General features: G+C 35.4%; 1 long non-coding RNA gene across 1 annotated transcript; it reads left to right on the plus strand.

Moving 5' to 3' along the window:
• The first annotated feature begins 411 nt into the window (after positions 1–411).
• Positions 412–1,021, plus strand: LOC149254202 (uncharacterized). The gene is made up of 3 exons (XR_016266276.1): positions 412–654; positions 745–821; positions 924–1,021. It is a non-coding gene; the product is annotated as an uncharacterized LOC149254202 (long non-coding RNA).
• The last annotated feature ends 5,136 nt before the right edge of the window (positions 1,022–6,157 follow it).

The raw sequence follows: 6,157 nt of genomic DNA on the forward strand, positions 1-6,157 counted from the left end.
GTTCATGCCTTCAAACTCTCTAGTTTGATTTTATTAGAAATCTAATATTTTATTGTGTATCTATTGCAGATGGCATTTTCTAAAGAGCATGAATACGTGAAATAGAAAATGAGTCTCCCCTTTATATAACAACATCAAAGAAAGTCGTGTTTCTTATTTATGATTAATTATTGCATACTCTTTAGTTTAACTTATATAATGATTCTAATAGGTTATTGTGTATCTTTTGTAGATGTTGGTTTAATGACCTGAGCAAGTTGAATAGAAGAGAGTGCCCAACGTTATAAAACAAACTCCAGGGAGGTCAGTTTTCCTATCATGAATAACTACTGTTTAGAAATATGTTTAACATTACTAATTGTGTGTATATTTTAACCTTATTCAACCCATTTTTTCCCCTTTCAGCGGAGGACAAGACATTGCAGGGGAGATGATGCGCGGAGGGGATGTTTGTAATTTTTTCTTTGTTCTTTTTTGTATGTTTTGTTTTGTTGAGTTTGAGCATGGCCATGTTTTGTTCAACTCTCTAATTTATTTTCTACCAGAATTATAATATTTTATTTCTATGTACGGCAGACGCTTGATTCCAGTGAGCAGAAATACGTAAAACAAAATGGATTATCCCCCTTGATATAAAAAAGCGCTCAAAGCCAAGTCTGTTTCACATTATGATTGTTTGTTCCATTACACTCTCCAGTTTAACTTGTATAATGAGTCGAATATCATGTTATGTATCTGTTGTAGATGGCTTGTTCTGGTGAGCATGAGTAAGTGGAATACAACATGGAATGTCTATACTTATATAGAAAACTCTAGATGGGGTATGTTTGCAATTATGAAATATTATTTGTTTTGAATTATGCTTGCCATTACTATTTGTGTCTTTATTTCAACCTTATTCACACCACTTTTTTCCCTTTCAGAGGCAGACATGACACTACAATAGAGATAATGTGCAAAGGGGAAGTTTGCAGTTTTTTGTTTGTTGTTGTCTACATGATTTTGTTTTTGTTGATGTTCATGCCTTCTACACCTCTAGTTATTTTTATTAGAAATCTAATATTTTATTGTGTATCTATTGCAGATGGCATGTTCTAATGAGAATATATGAACGTGAAATACAAAATGGAGTCTCCCCCTTTTATGTAACAATATCAAAGAAAGTCGTGTTTCTTATTATGATTAATTATTGCATACTCTTTAGTTTAACTTATATAACGATTCTAATAGGCAATTGTGTGTATCTTTTGTAGATGGTTTGGTTTTAATGAGCACGAGCAAGTGGAATAGAAGAGAGTGTCCATCGTTATAAAACAAACTCCAGGGGAGGTATGTTTCCTATATGAATATTAGCTATTGGTTTAGAAATATGTTTAACATTACTAATTGTGTATATATTTTAACCTTATTCAACCGATTTTTTTACCTTTCAGCGGAGGACAACATTGCAGGGGAGATGATGCGCGGAGGATGTTTGGAATTTTTTCGTTTGTTCTTGTCTGTACGTTTTTGTTTTGTTGAGTTTTGAGCATGGCCATGCGTGTTGTACTCCTTTTCCTTTGTTTTGAATTTTTTTTTTGTTTTTTGAATTTTAGTCTTGGTTTCTCTTGTTGAAGTGTGTTGTACTCTTGCTTTGTTTTGTTTTTTTGTTTCTTTAATGTTTCTTGTAGTTTTGTCTTGGTTTCGATTTTGGGTGCGAAATGAATGAAGCGAGAGAGAAAAGTGAGGTTATTCTTCATAGATGAAGGTGAGTCAAGATATCTACATGCAATGCACTTCAATCATGAGAAAATTGAGTTTATTGTTCATAAATGAAGGTGATTCAACATATCTACATGCAATGCACTTCAATTAAAAGTATCTTTCAATAATTTGTGGCGCGATTTGTTTGATTATGCTCTAACAGTCAACTATATTGATCTTTTTTATGTAGTGAACAACTACAATCGTATGGTTTACAAAGGTCAAGTGGTGAAGATGCACTAGACATTCTACAAACATGGCACAGAGGATGGGAAGCTACTTTTCTCCTGCACAATAATAGTCCTTTAATACCCTGAAATATTTGTTAGGTGCATAATGATTTATCATTTTGTCATGGTTTCTAGGTAGTATGATTTTGTTCATCAGTGCGAGATTCAATATATTTCCTAGAACTTTGATATGAAAGAAATGGAAATGTCGCATTGGATTGTTTTTCATGATTGTTCATGTTATAATATTAGCAAGGGAGGGTAGGTATGTGTATGGAGGGTAGGTATGTGTATGGTTAATTCATCGCTTTGTATATATTTATCCTTTTAGCTCCATGGTTTATTCGTGATCTCATATATATTACTTTGTTCAGCGAGTGACTAAATTGGTAGTGTTTGGGAGGATCGAGTGGAGAAGATAGCCTAGCAAATGTAGATGCAACAGAGAGGATGGGTGATCATGCTGTTTTCCAAGCAAAATATTATTCTTATTTGATAGTTTGATGTTTTATTTATCCTTCTAGCATGTTTCTCGAGTAGTACCACTTAAATAATGGTTTTACATAGACATAAAATGGTATGTTTAAATTTAGAGCTATTTGGTCCACATCACACACACACCTCTGTACTTGGGATCATGGCCCTCAAACAATCACTGATACAAGTAATACAAACTAGGGTTTGGTCTCAACAACTTTGACCACCAATCTACCCCTAACAAGATGCGCTGACTTACTAGTTGATCTAGTGCACTTCACAACTCCACTGGTCGTATCCGTAACATATCTTCCCGTGCGTTGGCTTCCCGACCTGCAACAACACCAATCTACCTCTATCAATGTTACTTTTGGTTTAGGTGACTGAACACAGCTCCAATCTGCCCTCCAGCTGATCATTACTGCATCAAAAACCAAGACATAGGATCTTATGTTGAGTTGTTCACCACTCAGTTTGTGAACAACTCTAGCTGCCCACTACTGCTCATCATCTCCTTTCGGAATTCTTGCACACTAGCTTCTCCCTAGTCGTTCAAGAACACAATTGTTAGGGACTTCTTTTGTTTCCTACTCGTTGCTTCAATGAGACAAAGTTATGGCATGGAGGGCTTCCACCAATCACTGTCAATAATCGTTCTCCAACAACAAACTTGGGCTAATCAAATTGCTCCATTGACCTCCTCCTTTTCCTGAGCATCCCTTCTATTTCCATTCTAACAGTCCTCAAATTACTTCTCAAGTGAGTATACTTAGGGCGTGAAGCAAGCCACTACAACCCTCTAAAAACTGTTCTTTTGGATACTACAAATATTGTCCTTTACTAGGACACCAATCCTGTACTTTTCCTCCTTGTAGACGTCCTCTTCTGTTCTCCAAAACCCTTGGATCTGTGCGAGACTGTTTTCTGAAGAACTCACCCTAACTAGCGCAACCTAAAGCAATCCAACAAACATACAAACGACTCCAACAACTTTGATTTTTTCACTCCTAGTGTAGATGAATCTGCCTACTTTGGCTGCAAGTAGGCTACTCGACCCTGGAATAGTCATAATTTCGTCCACTTGCAATACTTCAAAAATCTCGGTGTGTCAGAGAGCGTCTGCTTCTGTTTTCATTCTCAGATTTCGTCCTCAAAAGTCTCTGCCTTGTCTCCTTTTACTTGTTGTCATTACCTGCATAACCACAACCCAAAACAGTCTCAAAAACAACCCTAACCAAACTTGATCCTTTCTCCTTCTTGGTTGCGGACACGTCGTCCTATTTCAGTATTCACATGAGGAATAAGTTTCTTGATTGGTGAGAATGAGGGTCGTCCACCACTCATATTTATATCATTCCTTGGGTGACGTTTACCTCCTCAAATTGTCTGCTCAGTTTAAGCCGACTTGAAACTTAAGACCAGTTCACCCACATAATCAAATAAAAATTATTTTCACTCAATGCATAAGGCCTCTCTTGTGCTACAAGCATCCCCTGGTTGCTTCAAGGGTGCCCTACAATCAAGTGCCAAGTGTCCAAATGCATACAGGGTTTCAAACCTGCAAGCTTGGGTGCAAAGGCGACACGCTTGTGCCCTAGAATCAAGTGCCAAGTGTCTAAATGCATACACGTTTCAAACCTCAAGCTTGGGTGCAAAGCCGACACGCTTGGGTTCTTAGCCCTCGAGTGAATAGTGGTGCCAATTCCTCCACAACCCTGTAGGCTAGGATTTGGAGTACCCCCAAGTTACCGATCTCAACATGTTCAATATGTTTAAATTTGGTTGGATCCCTCTCACAAATATGATTATTTATCTTTATAACATTGATTGCATTATTCCTAATAAAATTACGTTTAGTTTAAAAGAAATTGTATACTTTGAGATATAGCATGTAATATAAATGGACTGGAATTAAGTTGGTTCACAAGTTCATGCCTTCAACTCTCTATTTTATTTTCTACCAGAATTCTAATATTTTATTTCTATGTATTGCAGATGCTTGATTCCAGTGAGTAGAAATACTAAAATACAAAATGGATTATCCCCCATTATATAAAAAAGCTCAAAGCCAGGTCTGTTTCACATAATGATTGATTGTTGCATTACACTCTCCAGTTTAACTTGTATAATGAGTCTAATATCTTATTAGTATCGTGTTGTAGATGGCTTGTTCTCGTGAGCATGATTTAGTGGAATACAACATGGAATGTCTATACTTGTATAGCAAACTCTAGATGAGGTATGTTTTGAAATTATGAAAATTATTTGTTTTGAATTATGCTTGCCATTACTATTTGTGTCTTTATTTTACCTTATTCACACCACTTTTTTCCCTTTCAGCGCGGAGAGGACACTACAATAGAGATAATGTGCAAGGGGAAAGTTTGCAATTTTTTGTTTGTTGTTGTCTACATGATTTGTTTTTGTTGATGTTCATGCCTTCAAACTCTCTAGTTTGATTTTTATTAGAAATCTAATATTTTATTGTGTATCTATTGCAGATGGCATGTTCTAATGAGCATGAATACGTGAAATAGAAAATGGAGTCTCCCCTTTTATATAACAACATCAAAGAAAGTCGTGTTTCTTATTATGATTAATTATTGCATACTCTTTAGTTTAACTTATATAATGATTCTAATAGTTATTGTGTATCTTTTGTAGATGGTTGGTTTTAATGAGCACGAGCAAGTTGAATAGAAGAGAGTGCCCATCGTTATAAAACAAACTCCAGGGGAGGTCTGTTTCCTATCATGAATAACTACTGGTTTAGAAATATGTTTAACATTACTAATTGTGTGTATATTTTAACCTTATTCAACCCATTTTTTTTCCCCTTTCAGCGAGGACAGACAAGACATTGCAGGGAGATGATGCGCGGAGGGGATGTTTGTAATTTTTTCTTTGTTCTTTTTTGTATGTTTTGTTTTGTTGAGTTTGAGCATGGCCATGTTTTGTTCAACTCTCTAATTTATTTTCTACCAGAATTATAATATTTTATTTCTATGTACGGCAGACGCTTGATTCCAGTGAGCAGAAATACGTAAAATACAAAATGGATTATCCCCCTTGATATAAAAAAGCGCTCAAAGCCAGGTCTGTTTCACATTATGATTGTTTGTTGCATTACACTCTCCAGTTTAACTTGTATAATGAGTCGAATATCTTGTTATGTATCTGTTGTAGATGGCTTGTTCTGGTGAGCATGAGTAAGTGGAATACAACATGGAATGTCTATACTGATATAGCAAACTCTAGATGGGGTATGTTTGCAATTATGAAAAATATTTGTTTTGAATTATGCTTTGTTCTTGTGAGCATGAGTAAGTGGAATACAACATGGAATGTCTATACTTATATAGCAAACACTAGATGGGTATGTTTGCAATTATGAAAAAATTATTTGTTTTGAATTATGCTTGCCATTACTATTTGTGTCTTTATTTAACCTTAATCAGACCACTTTTTCCCTTCAGAGGCGACAGGACACTACAATAGAGATAATGCAAGGGGAAGTTTGCAGTTTTTTTGTTTGTTGTTTGTCTACATATTTGTTTTGTTGATGTTCATAGCCTTCTAACTCTCTAGTTTGATTTTTATTATAGAAATCTAATATTTATTGTGTATCTATTGCATGGCATGTTCTAATGAGCATGAATACGTGAAATACAAAAGGAGTCTCCCTCTTTTAGTTAACAAATCAAAGA

This window comes from Pinus tabuliformis, chromosome 7, assembly GCF_031772625.1.
Source record: "Pinus tabuliformis cultivar Carrire ecotype Pingquan chromosome 7, CPIR1, whole genome shotgun sequence".
In the NCBI taxonomy this organism is placed as follows: domain Eukaryota; kingdom Viridiplantae; phylum Streptophyta; class Pinopsida; order Pinales; family Pinaceae; genus Pinus; species Pinus tabuliformis.